The sequence below is a fragment of the Bubalus kerabau genome, chromosome 1, assembly GCF_029407905.1.
Source record: "Bubalus kerabau isolate K-KA32 ecotype Philippines breed swamp buffalo chromosome 1, PCC_UOA_SB_1v2, whole genome shotgun sequence".
Taxonomy (NCBI): Eukaryota; Metazoa; Chordata; class Mammalia; order Artiodactyla; family Bovidae; genus Bubalus; species Bubalus kerabau.
In genome coordinates, this window is record NC_073624.1 from 147,454,835 (window position 1) to 147,474,038 (window position 19,204).

The following is a 19,204-nucleotide window of genomic DNA, read 5'->3' on the forward strand; positions in this document are numbered from 1 at the left end:
CTGGCCAAGAATAATCACTTGGTGAATATATATATATACACACACATATTTATACACATATGTGTATATACATTTACATACACAACAGTGCCAAGACCCTCCTTTAGAACAATTAAAACGGACTTCCTGGGGTTGAGGCATGGGTATATTTTTTTTAAGGCTATCACCAGAGATTAAAATGTGCATCAAGGTATGACCTAGACCAAGGATATCAATCTGATACCAGGATTATTCCAAGTACAAATGGAATAAAAACAATAAACTTCTAATGAATAGTTTGTGTCCTAGGCTCCATCATCCTCTTTAGTAAATTCAAAGAATCCATTGGCTCTGATAAATTCACAGTACAGTGTATGTTTGCAAAAGGAACTGAAATCTAAATATAGAATAATACTCATGAACAGTTTCAAAGCTCAACAAAAATCTTTTGAGTACTTGGCTGGTGCCTACCACTGTGAGAAATAGAAAAGAAATCTGCTTTTGCAGTTTCTCACAAGGAACTTGCATTGCAATTAAAGAGACAAGAATGAACTTGTGACCCACTGATCAAATCAGTCCTGCCAAACCACATTCTTAAAATGTTGTGAATTCATTGCCAACATTTTAAAATTGGGAGATTTTGCATAAAACTCCAGGGTCCTATCTTCTCTTAAAAAATCGGAAGATCTGATGATTTGGGATTCACTTGCTTCCCCGGTAGCTCAACTAGTAAAGACTCCACCTGCAATGCAGGAGACCCCAGTTCGATTCCTGGATCAGAAGATCTGCTGGAGAAGGAATAGGCTACCTACTCCAGTATTCTTGGGCTTCCCTCATGGCTCAGATGGTAAAGAATCTGCCTGCAATGTGGGAGACCTGGGTTTGATCTCTGGGTTGGGAATATCCCCTGGAGAAGGGAAAGGCTACCCACTCCAGTATTCTAGCCTGGAGAATTCCATGGACTATATAGTCCATGGGGTCACAAAGAGTCAGACACAACTGAGCAACTTTCACCTCACTTACCACTCCCAATGGCAGCATTTTTCTGAAGCTGAGCTGGGAATAAATACCTCTTTTATGTGAGACCCGTGCTGCTGAGTTTGCCACAGTCTCCATACTCTCTGTTGCTTTCTGATACTGAAGTTAATAATCAGTTGCCAGGCGTTATCAAATATTTTTATGATAAAGTTAAGAGGAAAGTGAAATATTTTTGATCCCCATTTTTCAAATGTAGACCAACAAAAAATAGAGCAAGAAAGCCCCGTATTTCACATCCTGGTCCCTATACACATCTGAGTTTACGCCTCATGATCTACACTGATTATATGTTCGGTATCCAAATAAAAAACTATATTCAGGTATATTCAAGTACTGGCTAAATGTTTGTGGTCTCGAGTCAGACAGGGATTCAGTTCCAAGCTACCACTTACCAGTCATACGTAGGCGTATGGCCCAATGCCTCAGGTGTACCTTCTCCATCTGTACAAGGGAAGAGATCATAGCACCACCTCCCAGGGTTGATTTGAGGGTTGAACAGGGTAACATTAATTAACATGGTATCTGGTACCCAGTGACAATTCCCTAAACATCAGTTATTTTTATGTTAGGAAATGCCAAGGGATGAGTTAAGGATGGGGCACAGAAGGAAATGGCAACCCACTCTAGTACTCTTGCCTGGAAAATCCCACGGACAGACAAGCTTGGCAGGCTGTAGTCCATGGGGTCACAAAGTCAGACACGACTAAGCAACTAACACACACACAAGGTGAGTTGTCGGGGAACCTTTGTAGAAGGATGAGCTGACCAAGATGGGTTGAAGATATAGATTGTTCACATGGAGAACAGACAAAGCAGGATAGGCCTGAGCAGAGGCTCGGAAGAGATGGTGATCAGGGCCTGAATATTTAAGCCACCCCATTGTAAGACTGCTGCACTGGAGCGTTTTCCTCATGGTTTACTCTTGAACTCTAAAGACTACTTGTCCATTGCTTTATGATATACAGTAGATGACTGTAACAATCACTGTAGAGATTTTAGGGTCTTTCCCACTCATCCTTTGGCAAGGATTTCAAGAATTCAAATGTCTGAGTGTTTCAGAGTTCTGTTAAAGATACGTTAGCTGAAAATGGAATGTTTGTGCTTGTACTCAGTCACCAGGACTGCCCCATGCTTGCCACTAGAGGGACTAGAACCAAAGGAATCATCAAGCTTCTGGGTACAATTTTCACCTTCCTAGATTCTTACTCAATACTCTATTTTTCCCTTGAAACATATTCTTTTTTTGCACTTTAAAATACTTTTAAAAATCCAGATTCTCCTGTATTATTTCTTCTACTTTGTTCTCTGTAAAAGGGGGAAAATTAAAAAGCTAGAATACCATCTCCCCCTTAAAAAAATCCAGATCCTGCTGTGGTATAGAAAATTAGAATCCTACTAACCATTATCCCCACAAAATAGCCACTTAATAATGTTAATAAGATTTTATGTCTCTTTCCAGATGTTTTCAGTTTGTATACAAATATATGTATTATTCTTTTATTTAAACCCATGATTTGTCCCCTGACTAGCACTTTGATTTCACCGCCTACCACGCTCTGCCTGCTGTACAGACAATATTCTAGATCTTCAAACTTTGCCAACCTGCTCCAGGACCTTTGCACTCAGGACCTTTGCACTCACTACATTATCTTCTTGAACTGCTTACTTCTCCCAGGTTATCCTCACTCAGGGCTCAGTTCATGTCATTGCCTCAGAGAGGTCTTTGTGATACCCATCAAGTAACTATTCCCCAGCCCATGTCTCTATCACCATTAGTTTTACTTTCTGCTTCTATCACTGTGAAATTAACCTTGTTTATTTAAATGTTTGCCTGCTGTATTGTTGTTTAGTTACTCAGGCATGTCAGACTCTTTGTGACCCCATGGACTGTAGCCCACCAGGCTTCTCAGTCCATAGGATTTCCCAGGTAAGAATACTGGAGTGGACTGCCATTTCCTTCTCCAGGGGATCTTCCCGACCCAGGGATCAAGCCCATCTCCTGCATTGGCAGGTGGATTCTTCAGAATTGAGCCATCTGTGAGGCTCTATGCACTACTAAAATGTAACCTCCATGATAACAGGAACTTTGGCTACCTGATGTACTTCCATATCACTAGTATCTAGAACATAAGTTAGGGACCTAAAAGTACTTGTTAATTAAATAAATAAATGAAAAGAATGTTGTACATATTATTCTGCAACTTTTTTGTCACTTAATGTATCTTGTACAAGTTGTAATTTACTTATTATAGATAAGCCTTATGCTTTTATTTCAGTCACAGTCTTAATTTTTAATTCAATTTCTTTTAAGTTAGATATTCAAAAACCTCAAAAGTAGAACAATGTCGAAAGGTAGTCAATGAAAAATATCACATCCACTTCTATCTACCATGTACTTAGTCCCCAGTCAACCAGGTAAACATTTATATTAGTTTATTGTGTATCCTTCTTTATGTCAAACACACATATGTGTATTTTTTTATTCTTATTTTCTTCCCTTTTTTGTATAAAACAGAAGCATATATGTATAAGGTTCTACACTTTTATTCTTCTAATGCTTCATGGTATTCATAATTTATATGGATCTATAATTTATTTTGCTCAGTTCTCTATTAATTTACTTTTGGTTGCTTCTTAATTTTATTATTGTAATTGATGTTTCAGTAATCATTTTTATATTTGATAACTGTACAGAGGAATAAATTCCTGGGAGTGGAATGACTAAATCAAAAGATCTATATATATATTAAATCATGAAAGATCTTACCAGATTTCCTTCCAAGAAGGTTGCCTCAATTTCTACTCCCACCACAGTACAAGAGCACAGCTTCTCCACACCCTCACCGAGTCCTAAATATTATAGGCTTGAAAATATTTGCAAATCTGATGGATGAAAAATGGTTGCTACTGTTGTTTTTAACTTTCATTTCTCTACATATGAGTGAAGTTGAATATCTTTTCATATTTTTAAAATAGATTTATTGATATGTAGTTCACATGCCATATAATTCACTCATTCAAAGTCTACAGTTGGATGTTTTTTATTATACTCACAAGTATCAATGCAGTTGCAAAGAGGTGCAAACATCATCAAGGTCAATTTTAGCACATTTGCATCACTTCAAAAAGAAGCCCATATTCTATCATTGAAAAAGCAAGAGAGTTCCAGAAAAAACATCTACTTCAGCTTTATTGACTATGCCAAAGCCTTTGACTGTGTGGATCACAAAAACTGTGGAAAATTCTTCAAGAGATGGAAATACCAGACTACCTGACCTGACTCCTGAGAAATCTGTATGCAGGTCAAGAAGCAACAGTTAGAACTGGACATGGAACAACAGACTGGTTCCAAATCAGGAAAGGAGTATGTCAAGGCTGTATACTGTCACCCTGCTTATTTAACTTACATGAAGAGTATATCATGCAAAATGTCAGGCTGGATAAAGCACAAGCTGGAATCAAGATTGCCAAGAGAAACATCAATAACCTCAGATATGCAGATGACACCACCCTTACAGCAAAGAGCCTCTTGATGAAAGTGAAAGAGGAAAGTGAAAAAGTTGGCTTAAAACTCAACATTCAGAAAACTAAGATCGTGGCATCCGGTCCCATCACTTCATGGTATTTGCCATGGCAAATGGGGAAACAATGGAAACAGTGAGAGACTTTATTTTTCAGTTTAGTCAGTTCAGTTCAGACCAGTCGGTCAGTCATGTCCGACTCTTTGCGACCCCATGGACTGCAGCATGCCAGGCCTCCCTGTCCATCACCCACTCCCAGAGACTACTCACTCATGTCCTTCCCATCACTGATGCCATCCAACCATCTCATCTGTTGTCCCCTTCTCCTCCCGCCTTTAATCTTTCCCAGCATCGGAGTCTTTTCCAGTGAGTCCGTTCTTCACATCAGGTGGCCAAAGTATTGGAGTTTCAGCTTCAGCATCAGTCCTTCCAATGAATATTCAGGACTGATTTCCTTTAGGATGGACAGGTTGGATCTCCTTGCTGTCCAAGGGACTCTCAAGAGTCTTATTCAGCACCACAGTTCAAAAGCATCAATTCTTCGGTGCTCAGCTTTCTTTATAGTCCAACTGTCACATCCATACATGACTACTGGAAAAACCATAGCTTTGACTAGATGGACCTTTGTTGGTAAAATAATGTCTCTGCTTTTTAACATGCTGTCTAGGTTGGTCATAGCTTTTCTTCCCAGGAGCAAGCATCTTTTAATTTCTTTTAATTTTCTTTGCACAGCCCCGATTCTTTGTAGTCTAACAAAATAACAGCTTGCTTTGACAAGCAGTATTTCTTCTTGTGATGATGAGCTTATTGTCAGGAAAAACAATTTGCCTCACAAAATAGTTTGAATCACAAGCAAGTCTCCCATTCAACTAATGAGAAAAGTCTACATGTAAGTAATGCTTCAACAACATTCTTTTCAGAGTTATGGCTACATTCTATTTTTATGGATAAAAATAAACAACCTCTTAATTGTCTGTAGTCAGTAGATAAACTGAAAAAAAAAGTGATTATCTTTAAACGGATACTAAATCAAGTTAGTTTGAAAGGCAACTGTAATGCAAAACTTGTGTAAGAAACGAAAGTAAATTGGTTTTTCCATTAAAATCGAAGCCCCCAGGACTTCCCTGGCAGTCCAGTGGCTAAGACTCCGTGCTCCAGTGGGGGCCAAGGTTTGATCCCTGGTCAGGGAACTAGATCCCACATGGCACAACTAAGACCCAGTGCAGCCAAACATATAATTAAAAATAAGTAAATACTGAGAAAATTGAAGCCACGTCCCCCAACCCCCTCCCCCAATCAGAATGGGAGAAAGTGCAAAGCATGTATCTACTCAGAAAAGTGTATCTAGAATATGTAAACCCTTATGGCTAAATAGTATGTAGGCAAATACCTAACTAAAACACTGGCAACCAGTTTGAATACACATTTCTCCAAAGACATAAAAATGACCAACAAGGAAATAAATGATGTTCAATGAAAAGATGTTCATTGAAAAAATGTTCAACATCATTAATCATTAGGGAAACACAAATCAAAACCACTTCATACCTTCTAGAGTGGCTCAGACCATAGTGACAAGAAGACAAGTGGAGGCAAAGATATGCAGGAATTGGAACACTCATACTGTGTTGATGGGGAAGTAATGATGGTAAGGCTGCTGTGGGAAACAGCCTGGCAGTCGTTCATCAGGTAATTGAAACATGATCTACCACAAGGTTCAGCAATTCCACTCCAACATATATGGGCAACAGAACTAAAAAACATAGGTTCACACATAAATCTGTACATGAATGTTTACACCGGCATTATTCCCAATTGTCCAAATGTGGAAACAACCCTAATGTCCATCAACTAGTGAAGAGATCAACAAAATGTGGTGCATCCATACAATAAAATATTATCTTGAAAACATTATGCTAAATACAAGAAGCTATTGACTAAAAAACACATATTGAATGATTGTATTTATATGGAATATCCAGAGCAGCCTAATCTGTACAAATAAAGAAAAGATGCTTGCTCCTTGGAAGAAAAGTTATGATCAATCTAGACAGCATATTAAAAAGAAGAGACATTACTTTACCAACAAAGGTCCATCTAGTCAAAGCTATGGTTTTTCAAGTAGTCATGTATGGATGTGAGAGTTGGACCATAAAGAAAGCTGAGCACTGAAGAAAGATGCTTTGAAATTGTGGTGTTGGAGAAGACTCTTGAGAGTCCTTTGGACAGCAAGAAGATCCAACCTGTCCATCCTAAAGGAAATCAGTCCTGAATATTCATTGGAAGGACTGATGCTGATGCAGAAGCTCCAATACTTTGGCCACCTGATGCAAAGAACAGACTCATTGGAAAAAACCCTGATGCTGGGAGGGATTGGAGGCAGGAGGAGAAGGGGGTGACAGAGGATGAGATGGTTGGATGGCATCACTGACTCTCTGGACATGAGTTTGAGCAAGCTCTGGGAGTTAGTGATGGACAGGGAAGCCTGGCATGCTGCAGTCCATGGGGTCACAAAGAGTTGGACACAACTGAGCGACTGAACTGAACTGAACTGAAGCTGGAGGCTGGGTGAGGAGAAGGAGTGACTACTGAGGGGCCCTGTTCAATTTTAGGGACAACTGCAGTGTTCTAACATAGATTGTGGTGATCACTTCAGCATCAAACCCCCACATTTTTTAATAGTATAAAAGAAAACCCTTGACTTATATGTATACATTAAAAGGATGAATTCTATCTCACCTTCATTCTTAAGAAGCATAACTGAGAAAATAACTTCACACTGCATCTGGTTTCCTAGGGCAGCAGCAGTGATAATAATGTGCAAAAGATTGGCAGTGAGAGGCAAGGATGGAGGCAGGGGTTAGGGGGGTAAGGAGACAGGACGCAGCTGAGGTCTCTCCTGAGATGGGTTGGGAGGAAATCAGGAGGCCACTTCAGGGAGCAATTAGGTAAGACTTGTCAATGCTACAAGGTACATGTTCTGTTAGGCAGTGCTTCTGCTTCTTAAAATTAATCCTATATATTCAGACTCTGGCTGATGCATTGCTGTAGAAAGGGAATTTCATGGTGGCATCATAGAGGAAGACTAGAAATGGCCCAAATATTGTTCAACAGCAGACTGGCTAAATAAATTCTGGCCTAGCCAATTAATAGAATACTGCACACCTAAGAACAATTACATTCACATGTGCAGATGGAAGAAATGCACAAATATATGGTTAAGTTTAAAAAGACAAATATAAAAAATGTAAATGGCATCCCCATATTTTAGGAAAGTAAAAACAGACAAACAATCATGTATGCTAAAAGTACAGTGGGGACTTTCCTGGTGGTCCACTGGCTAAGACTCCACACTCCCAATGCTGGGGGCCTAGTTCCATTCCTCATCAGGGAACTAGATCCTGCATGCTGCAACTGAGACCTGGTGCAGCCAAGTAAATAAAAACAAATATATCTAGGTGTGGCGGAGCAAGATGGCAGAGTAGAAAGACATGCGCTCATCTTCTCCTGAGAGAACGCCAAAATTACAGCTCACTGCTGAACAGCCATCGACAGGAAAATGTTGGATCCCACAAAAAAGATACCCCACGTCCAAGGGCAAAGGAGAAGCCCCAGAAAGATGGTAGGAGGGGAAAATCACATTTAGAATCAAACCCCATACCCACCAGAGACACTCGGAGGGCCCAAACAAACCTCCTGCACACCAGAACCCAGCGACCCCACAGAGACTGAGCCAGAACTATGTTTGAGTGTCTCCTGTTGAGGTATGGGTCAGCAGTGGCCTGCTGCAGGGGCAAGGGCTCTGGGTGCAGCAGACCTGGGTATGGCATGAGCCCTCTTGGAGGAGGTCACCATTAACCCCACCATAGAACCACCAGAACTTACACAGGACTGCGGAAGCAGACTCTTGGAGGGCACAAACAAAACTTTGTGTACACTGGGACCCAGGAGAAAGGAGCAGTGACCCCAAAAAAGGCTGACCTGGACTTGCCCCTGAGTGTCCAGGAGTCTGTGGCAGAGGTCTGGGTCGTGGCTTGCTGCAGGGTGGGGCACTCAGTGCAGCAGTGTATACATGGAACCTTTTCAAGGAGATTGCCATTATTTCATTACCTCCACCATAGTTTGGCCTCAGGTCAAACAACAGGGAGGGAACACAGACCCACCCATCAACAGAAAATTGGATTAAAGATTTACTGAGCATGGCCCCGCCCATCAGAACAAGACCCAGTTTCCCCCTCAGTCAGTCTCTCCCATCAGGAAGCTTCCATAAGCTTCTTAACCTTATCCATCAGAGGGCCAACAGAATGAAAACCACAAGAAGAAAATGATACAAATGGACTTTTTACAGAACAGAAATAGCATCACAGACATAGAAAACAAACATGGTTACAAAAGTGGGGAGGAAGGGGATAAATTAGCCTGAGATTAAAATATCTACACAACTGTCTATAAAATAGATAATTGACAAGGACCTACTGTATATCACATGGAACTATACTCAATATTTTATAATGAGGGATAATGAAAAACAATCTAGAAAATAATATATCTATGTGTGTGTATGTGTGTGTGTGTGTATATATATATATATATAGAGAGAGAGAGAGAGAGCAAAGTGATTCAGTTATATATACATACATATATCAGTTCAGTTTAGTCACTCAGTCATGTCTGACTCCTTGCAATACAACGGACTGCAGCACACCAGGCTTCCCTGTCCATCACCAACTCCCAGAATCCAAACAAACCCATGTCCATTGAGTCAGTGATGCCATCCAACCATCTCATCCTCTGTCATCCCCTTCTCCACCTGCCCTCAATCTTTCCCAGCATCAAGGTCTTTTCAAATGAGTCAACTCTTCGCATCAGGTGGCCAAAGTATTGGAGTTTCAGCTTCAACATCAGTCCTTCCAATGAATACCCAAGACTGATCTGCTTTAGGATGAACTGGTTGGATCTCCTTGCAGTCCAAGGGACTCCCAAGAGTCTTCAACACCACAGTTCAAAAGCCTCAATTCTTTGGCGCTCAGCTTTCTTTACAGTCCAACTCTCAGATCCATACATGACTACTGGAAAAACCATAGTCTTGACTAGACAGACCTTTGTTGGCAAAGTAATGTCTCTGTTTTTGAATATGCCATCTAGGTTGGTCATAACTTTCCTTCCACGGAATAAGTGTCTTTTAATTTCATGGCTACAGTCACCATCTGCAGTGATTTTGGAGCCCAAAAAAATAAAGTGAGCCACTGTTTCCACTGTTTCCCCATCTATTTCCCATGAAGTGATGGGACCAGATGCCATGATCTTCGTTTTCTGAATGTTGAGCTTTAAGCCAACTTTTTTACTCTCTTTCACTTTCATCAAGAGACTCTTTAGTTGTTCTTCACTTTCTGCCATAAGGGTGGTGTCATCTACATATCTGAGGTTATTGATATTTCTCCTGGCAATCTTGATTCCAGCTTTGCTTCATCCGGCCCAGCGTTTCTCATGATATACTCTGCATGGAAGTTAAATAAGCAGGGTGACAGTATACAGCCTTGACGTACTCCTTTCCAAATTTGGAACCAGTCTGTTGTTCCATGTCCAGTTCTAACTGTTGCTTTCTGACCTGTATATAGATTTCTCAAGAGGCAGGTCAGGTGGTCTGGCATTCTCATCTCTTTCAGAATTTTCCACAGTTTGTTGTGTTCCACGCAGTCAAAGGCTTCGGCATAGTCAATAAAGCAGAAATGGATGTTGGCAATTTGATCTCTGGTTCCTCTGCCTTTTCTAAAACCAGCTTGAACAACTGGAAGTTCACAGTTCACGTATTGCTGAAGCCTGGCTTGGAGAATTTTGAGCATTACCCTGCTAGCATGTGAGATGAGTGCAGTTGTGCTGTAATTCGAGCATTCTTTGGGATTGCCTTTCTTGGGGATTGGAATAGAAACTGACATACATATATACTTGCTGTTTATTAATTTTTAAATGTCACATAAGTGTTTAAGAGGTCTTGCCTACCCAGACAGAGAAGCATGGCACACATGAAATAAAAGCATATATATTGTGTATTCTACATGCCAAGCAATGTTTTGGGGCATTCTGTTTTTTGAAAACTTACTTAATTCTCCAGAAAAACCTGATGAGGTAGACAGTTCTTTCCGTTTTATAGATGAGCAAACTTACAGGCAGAAATACTAAGAGTCTTGCCTGTTGTCATATAACTAAGAGAAGCAGAACTAAAATTGCTATCTTGGTAGTCTATTTCCTGTGTATTCTCTTAACCATCTATATTATCTCTTTATTCACATGTCTTATATCTTATTGTGCTATTTGGGCCAGTTAAAATACTTATTTTCTTGAATTAATATATTACTCCAGTACACAAAATTTCACATAGCATTAAATACATTTTTGTGTCTCAGATTTATCCTTTGGTCTGGCTTTGAGAAAAGGGAAAGGTATGTTTCTATCATTGAATAACCTTAATTAAACTGTCTCTTTGCACATGATATTATCTGTCTGTCTATTACCTATTATCTAGCGATCTGTCTTTGCTGAATGGAAAAGAACATGTTTCTAGGACTCAATTACCTAAACACACATTAAAAGAGCTTTTGAAAAGGAATGAATTATTTTTGATCCAAAGTGAAAGCGCTTCTGAGTACTTAAAATAACAGAATATCAGAAATGATTAGCAATCTGATTTTTTTTAATGTGACATGCATCTTTCTAAGTACTTTATTTTTTTCTCTAAGTACTTTATAGCAATCTTCTGAAGTAATGGTAAAAATTAGTCCATGGTTTTACATCCCAAATAATGCTCACCAACAAAAGACAAATTCTACCCAGTTTTAATAGTCAACTAGCTTTGTTTACAATTAATCAATAACCCTAATATATTGTCCCATAAAGAGCTAAAAATGTCATCCAAAGAATGAAATGCAACAATATTTAATCTCGTTCTCACTCAGCTAAACATTTTAAATTTCCCTTTGGTAAGCAATAGCTGAGGATCAGGTTTGCAGCCTGCTTGAAGACAGACGCTGCTGCTGCTGACACTAAGTCGCTTCAGTCGTGTCCGACTCTGTGTGACCCCAGAGACGGCAGCCCACCAAGCTCCCCCATCCCTGGGATTCTCCAGGCAAGAACACTGGAGTGGGTTGCCATTGCCTTCTCTGTGAATACAGATAGAGGATGTCAATTATAATTTTGTTCATCTTCCAAAGGATCGACCTGGAGGTTAATGGAATCACACTGAATAATGAAGGAAAATTCCCAGACACATTTTATTTTTTAAAAAATGACCTCTTAAAATACAATTATATATGTATTCAATAAAGAAGTTTAACTCAGTTATAATGACTCATCAAAACAGTGTAAAATGAATCATCCCAGGACTCTAAATTTATTATGGAATTATTCTGAAATCTGCTAACTTTCAAAATTATATTGGAATACCCATCACTATTAAGTTAGCAATAATTTTTTAGAAAATTAGTAAGCCAATATCAAATCCCTTATGATTATACAGTGGAAGTGAGAAATAGATTTGAGGGCCTAGATCTGATAGATAGAGTGCCTGATGAACTATGGAATGAGGTTCATGACATTGTACAGGACACAGGGATCAAGACCATCCCCATGGAAAAGAAATGCAAAAAAGCAAAATGGCTGTCTGGGGAGGCCTTACAAATAGCTGTGAAAAGAAGAGAAGCAAAAAGCAAAGGAGAAAAGGAAAGATATTCCCATCTGAATGCAGAGTTCCAAAGAAAAGCAAGAAGAGATAAGAAAGCCTTCCTCAGCGACCAATGCAAAGAAATAGAGGGAAACAACAGAATGGGAAAGACTAGAGGTCTCTTCAAGAAAATTAGAGATACCAAGGGAACATTTCATGCAAAGATGGGCTCAATAAAGAACAGAAATGGTATGGACCTAACAGAAGCAGAAGATATTAAGAAGAGATGGCAAGAATACACAGAAGAACTGTACAAAAAAGATCTTCACGACCCAGATAATCACGATGATGTGATCACTGACCTAGAGCCAGACATCCTGGAATGTGAAGTCAAGTGGGCCTTAGAAAGCATCACTACGAACAAAGCTAGTGGAGGTGATGGAATTCCAGTTGAGCTATTTCAAATCCTGAAAGATGGTGCTGTGAAAGTGCTGCCCTCAATATGCCAACAAAATTGGAAAACTCAGCAGTGGCCACAGGACTGGAAAAAGTCAGTTTTCATTCCAATCCCAAAGAAAGGCAATGCCAAAGAATGCTCAAACTACCGCACAATTGCACTCATCTCACACGCTAGTAAAGTAATGCTCAAAATTCTCCAAGCCAGGCTTCAGCAATATGTGAACCATGAACTTCCTGATGTTCAAGCTGGTTTTAGAAAAGGCAGAGGAACCAGAGATCAAATTGCCAACATCCGCTGGATCATAGAAAAAGCAAGAGAGTTCCAGAAAAACAGCTATTTCTGCTTTATTGACTATGCCAAATCCTTTGACTGTGTGGATCACAATAAACTGTGGAAAATTCTGAAAGAGATGGGAATACCAGACCACCTGACCTGCCTCTTGAGAAATCTATATGCAGGTCAGGAAGCAACAGTTAGAACTGGACATGGAACAACAGACTGGTTCCAAATAGGAAAAGGAGTTCGTCAAGGCTGTATATTGTCACCCTGCTTATTTAACTTATATGCAGAGTATATCATAAGAAATGCTGGACTGGAAGAAGCACAAGCTGGAATCAAGATTGCCGGGAGAAATATCAATAACCTCAGATATGCAGATGACACCACCCTTATGGCAGAAAGTGATGAGGAACTAAAAAGCCTCTTGATGAAAGTGAAAGAGGAGAGTGAAAAAGTTGGCTTAAACCTCAACATTCAGAAAACGAAGATCATGGCATCCGGTCCCATCACTTCATGGGAAATAGATGGGGAAACAGTGGAAACAGTGGCTGACTTTTTTTTTGGGGGGGGGGGGGTTCAAAACCACTGCAGATGGTGATTGCAGCCATGAAATTAAAAGACGCTTACTCCTTGGAAGAAAAGTTATGACCAACCTAGATAGCATATTGAAAAGCAGAGACATTACTTTGCCAACAAAGGTCCGTCTAGTCAAGGCTATGGTTTTTCCAGTGGTCATGTATGGATGTGAGAGTTGGACTGTGAAGAAGGCTGAGCGCCGAAGAATTGATGCTTTTGCACTGTGGTGTTGGAGAAGACTCTTGAGAGTCCCTTGGACTGCAAGGAGATCCAACCAGTCCATTCTGAAGGAGATCAGCCCTGGGATTTCTTTGGAAGGAATGATGCTAAAGGTGAAACTCCAGTACTTTGGCCACCTCATGTGAAGAGTTGACTCATTGGAAAAGACTCTGATGGTGGGAGGGATTGGGGGCAGGAGGAGAAGGGGACGACAGAGGATGAGATGGCTGGATGGCATCACTGACTCGATGGACGTGAGTCTGAGTGAACTCCAGGAGTTGGTGATGGACAGGGAGGCCTGGCGTACTGCGATTCATGGGGTCGCAAAGAGTCGGACACGACTGAGAGACTGAACTGAACTGAAGCCAATATTTTTACAAAGTATCTGCCTCATTTTAAATTTTAATGATCCATTAATAAAAATGCAGAAATATTATGATTTCTTTCTCTTCCAATTGTAGAGAGGTAGTCATATTCATGCTTAGGGGCAAGAAATCATCATATCTTGCACACTGAATTTTCCTAATTTTTCTCCATTTTCCACAGCAATAGTATTCTCCCACCTGTAGTAACCTATTTCTTTACCTAAAGGTTGTTCTTGTTACCAATCTTCTGTGTGCTTTACTTACATGTATAATTATCTGCTACAAAAGTTAAACTATCTCTGAGTCACTCTGTGTTCCAGTGATGACTTTTCTTGCCTTCTGACCTGCATATGTATTTTGATTCTGACTGGAAATATTTTTCCCACCTCTTGGCCAAGTTGAAGCCCTAACCCGCATTCAGGATTTTGTTAAGAGAACACTTTTTTCTCAAAAAATCATATTCCCAGGTTTAACATGCCTTTCTATGTGATTCTCTATTCTCAATCAGATTAAAATGTTTTTAGACACAGAATCCAATTATTTCTGTATTTTTAATTCCTTGTACCCTCATACGCCTCTACCAGTAAGTTATAAGGTGACTGAGCAGATGGCCTGACTACCAGCAGTTCACAGGTGCCCAGCACAGAGTATGGCTTTAATAATATCTAATAAATAAATTTTGTATCTATGACACTTCTACATTACTGATTTCATCACATAAGGCCCCTCTGTGACCTGAACCTGCAGCTGTGTTTGAAATAAGAAACCTCAGTTAATCTGTATGTTGGCTTCTTTCATTTTGCTCCAGTTTAAAAGGTCAGGGCATTCAAAACATTCAATAGTATCCAGTACCAAATATATTTAACAGGAACAGAGCAATAACACTGGTCTATTTTTTAAAATTTTATTGAGGTATAGTTGACCTACAATGTTCTGTTGATTTCTTCTGAACAGCAAAGTCACTCAGTTGCATAAATGTGTATTCTTTTTTGTATTCTTTTCCATTATGATTTATTATGGGATATTGAGAATTGGACTGGAAAAGGTCAGTTTTCATTCCAATCCCAAAGAAAGGCAATGCCAAAGAATGCTCAAACAACCGCACAATTGCACTCATCTCACACGCTAGCAGAGTAATGCTCAAAATTCTCCAAGCCAGGCTTCAACAGTACATGAACAGTGAAATTCCAGAAAATCTGAAATGGTTCCAGATATTCAAGCTGGATTTAGAAAAGGCAGAGGAACCACAGATCAAATTGCCAACATCTGTTGGATCATCAAAAAAGCAAGAGAGATCCAGAAAAACATCTACTTCTGCTTTATTGACTATGCCAAAGCCTCTGACTATGTGGATCACAATAAACTAGAAAATTCTGAAAGAGATGGGAATACCAGACTACCTGACTTGCCTCCTGAGAAATCTGTATGCAGGTAAAGAAGCAACAGTTAGAACTGGACATGGAACAACAGACTGGTTCCAAATCGGGAAAGGAGTATGTCAAGGCTGTATGCTTGTATGTCCTGCTTGTTTAACTTATATGCAGAGTACACCATGAGAAACGCTGGGCTGGAGGAAGCACAAGCTGGAATCAAGATTGCCGGGAGAAATATCAATAACCTCAGATATACAGAGGACACCACACATATGGCAGAAAGCAAGGAAGAACTAAAGAGACTCTTGATGAAAGTGAAAGAGGAGAGTAAAAAAGTTGGAGTAAAACTCAACATTCAGAAAACTAAGATCATGGCAACTGGTCCCATCACTTCATGGCAAATAAATGGGGAAACAATGGAAATAGTGTCAGACTTTATTTTGGGGGGCTCCAAAATCACTGCAGATGGTGACTGCAGCCGTGAAATTAAAAGACACTGTCCCTTGGAAGAAAAGTAAGGACTAACCTAGACAGCATATTAAAAAGCAGAGACATTACTTTACCAACAAAGGTTCGTTTAGTCAGAGCTATGGTTTTTCCAGTAGTCGTGTATAGATGTAAGAGTTGGACTATAAAGAAAACTTAGCGCCGAGGAATTGATGCTTTTGAACTGTGGTGTTGGAGAAGACTCTTGAGAGTCCCTTGGACAGCAAGGAGATCCAACCTGTCAATCCTAAAGGAAATCAGTCCTGAATATTCATTGGAAGGACTGATGTTGAACCTGAAACTCCAATACTTTGGCCACCTGATGCGAAGAACTGACTCATTGGAAAAGACCTGATGCTGGGAAAAATTGAAGGCGGGAGGAGAAGGGACGACAGAGGATGACACGGTTGGATTGCATCACCAACTCAATGGACATGAGTTTGAGTAAACTCTGGGAGTTGGTGATGGGACAGGGAGGCCTGGCATGCTGCAGTCCATGGAGTCAAAAATAGTCGGACACGACTGAGCGACTGAACTGAACTGAACTGAACTGAATATTGTTTACTGTGCTATACAGTAGGACCTTACTGTTTATCCATCCTGTATATAAGAACTTTGGATCTGCTAATCCCAAACTCCCAATCCTTCCCTCCCCCACCTCCTAAACAATGATGTATTTTTGACACACAATTATTATAATGAGGAAAAGTTGTTTTCCCTTCAGATTTTTAGAACTTACAGTTTGTAACAATTTTAATTTTCTTTCTAAATGCCTTAACAGAAAAAACATGGAAATCATCAACAACTGTGAAACAATAGGCCTGTATACATAACTTGGGGAATTAATTTTATTATAGGTGAATTATAAAAATAATTATGTTTTGGTAGGTATTGCATTTGAAGCTCTTAGTGGCTAATGGGCAAACTGTTTCTTTTTTTAGAAAAAATTATTATTTAGAATAGACTTTTTTAATAAAACTTTTTCTTAAATATATTTTCCTACTAACATTTCACTCTGAATTTAGATTAAAACTGCACATTGAAAAATTCATACCAAGTGAATAATTATTGCTTTCTATCTCCTTTAAAAATAAATTACCTCATGACACGCATGCATATGCAAGGTTTGCCAGCCTTCTGACAGCTGCTCTTCTTCCAGTTGAGGCCATTTTTAAATTCTTTTCATAATTATTTCTGGTTATTCCTGACAAACCTGTAGCAAACCAATCAAGAGATGCAGTAAACCCATACTTTTGAGTCTTGGTCCCTGCATTTTAGGCTGAATGTATCCACTCAGTACTGTAGTCAAGCTATGTACTGCAAAATATATGTACTGCATTCTTTTAATTTATTTTTTTATTGAAGGATAATTTCTTTACAGAATTTTGTTGTTTCCTGTCAAACCTCAGCATGAATCAGCCATAGGTATACATATATCCACTCCCTTTGGAACCTCCCGCCCATCTCCCTCCCCATCTCACCCCTCTAGGTTGACACAGTGCCCTGTTTGAGTTTCCTGAGCCATATAGCAAATTTCCATTGACTATCTATTTTACATATGGTAATGTAAATTTCCATGTTACTCTTTCCATACTTCTCACCCTCTCCTCCCCTCTCCCCATGTCTGTAAGTCTATTCTCTATGTCTGTTTCTCCATTGCTGCCCTGTAAATAAATTCTTCAGAACCATTTTTCAGGATTCTGTATATGTGCATTCGAATACGATATTTATCTTTCTCTTTCTGACTCACTTCACTCTGTATAATAGGTTCTAGGTTCATCCACCTCATCAGAACTGACTCAAATGTGTTCCTTTTTGTCTTGATGGGCATCTAGATTGCTTCCATGTTCCAGCTATTGTAAATAGTGCTGCAGTGAACAATGGGACACATGTATCTTTTTCAACCCTGGTTTCCTCAGAGTATATGCCTAGGAATGGGCTCTCTGGGTCATATGGTGGTTTTATTCCTAGTTTTTTAAGGAATCTCCATAACATCTTCCATAGTGGCTATATCAATTTACATTCCCACCAACAGTGCAAGAGTGTTCCCTTTTCTCCACACCCTCTCCAACATTTATTGCTTGTAGACTTTTAGATGATGGCCATTCTGACCGGTGTGAGGTGATATCTCATTGTGGTTTTGATTTTCATTTCTCTAACAATGAGTGACGTTGAGCATCTTTTCATGTGTTTCTTAGCCATCTGTATGTCTTCTCTGGAGAAATGTCTGTTTAGGTCGTTTTCCCACTTTTTGATTGGGTTGTTTGTTTTCCTGGCATTGAGTTGTATGAGCTGCTTGTATATTTTGGAAATTAATCCTTTGTCAGTTGTTTCATTTGCTATTATTTTCTCCCATTCCAAGGGTGTCTTTTCATCTTGCTATAGTTTCCTTTCCTGTGCAAAAGCTATTAAGTTTAATCAGGTCCCACTTGCTTACTTTTGTTTTTATTTCTGTTACTCTAGGAGGCGGGTCATAGAGGATCTTGCTTTGATTTATATCATCGAGTGTTCTGCCTATGTTTTCCTCTAAGAGTTTTATAGTTTCTGGTCTTACATTTAGGTCTTTCATCCATTTTGAGTTTGTCTTTCTGTACCATGTTAGGAAGTGTTCTAATTTCATTCTTTTACATGTAGCTGCCCAGTTTTCCCAGCACCATTTATTGAAGAGGCTGTCTTTGCCCCATTGTATATTCTTGCCTCCTTTGTCAAAAATAAGGTATCCATAGGTGCATGGGTTTATTTCTGGGCTTTCTATCTTGTCCCATTGGTCTATTTTTCTCTTTTTGTACCAGTACCATACTGTCTTGATGTATATCTTGATCTAGCATACTATAGCTTTGTAGTATAATCTGAAGTCAGAGAAGGTTAATTCCTCCAGCTTCATTCTTCTTTCTCAAGACTTCTTTGGCTATTTGGGGTCTTTTGTGTTTCCATATGAATTGTGAAATTTTTTGTTCTAGTTCTGTGAAAAATGACATTGGTAATTTGATAGGGATCACATTGAATCTATAGATTGCTTTTGGTAGTATATTAATTTTTGCAATATTGATTCTTCCTACCCAGGAACATGGAATATCTCTCCATCTGTTTATGTCATCTTTGATTTCTGTCATTAGTGTCTTATAATTTTCTGTGTACAGTTCTTTTGTCTCATTAGGTAAGTTTATTCCTAGATATTTAATTCTTTTTGTTGCAATGGTGAATGGGATTGATTCCTTAATTTCTCTTTCTGACTTTTTCATTGTTAGTAT

At 39.4% G+C, this 19,204-nt stretch overlaps 1 protein-coding gene across 4 annotated transcripts in view; it reads right to left on the bottom strand.

Moving 5' to 3' along the window:
• The window catches only part of DNAJC12 (DnaJ heat shock protein family (Hsp40) member C12), a 102,960-nt gene that overhangs the window by 48,452 nt on the left and 35,304 nt on the right, over positions 1-19,204 (bottom strand). The window contains exon 2 of one of the 4 annotated variants that reach the window (XM_055590771.1): positions 1,410-1,458. The exons of 2 other annotated variants lie outside the window; for them this stretch is intronic. The gene's annotated coding sequence lies outside the window, so the exon portion shown is untranslated. Of the gene's footprint in view, positions 1-1,409; positions 1,459-8,423; positions 8,587-19,204 lie in introns of those variants that run through there. One more of the 4 variants, XM_055590793.1, reaches the window with a different exon arrangement.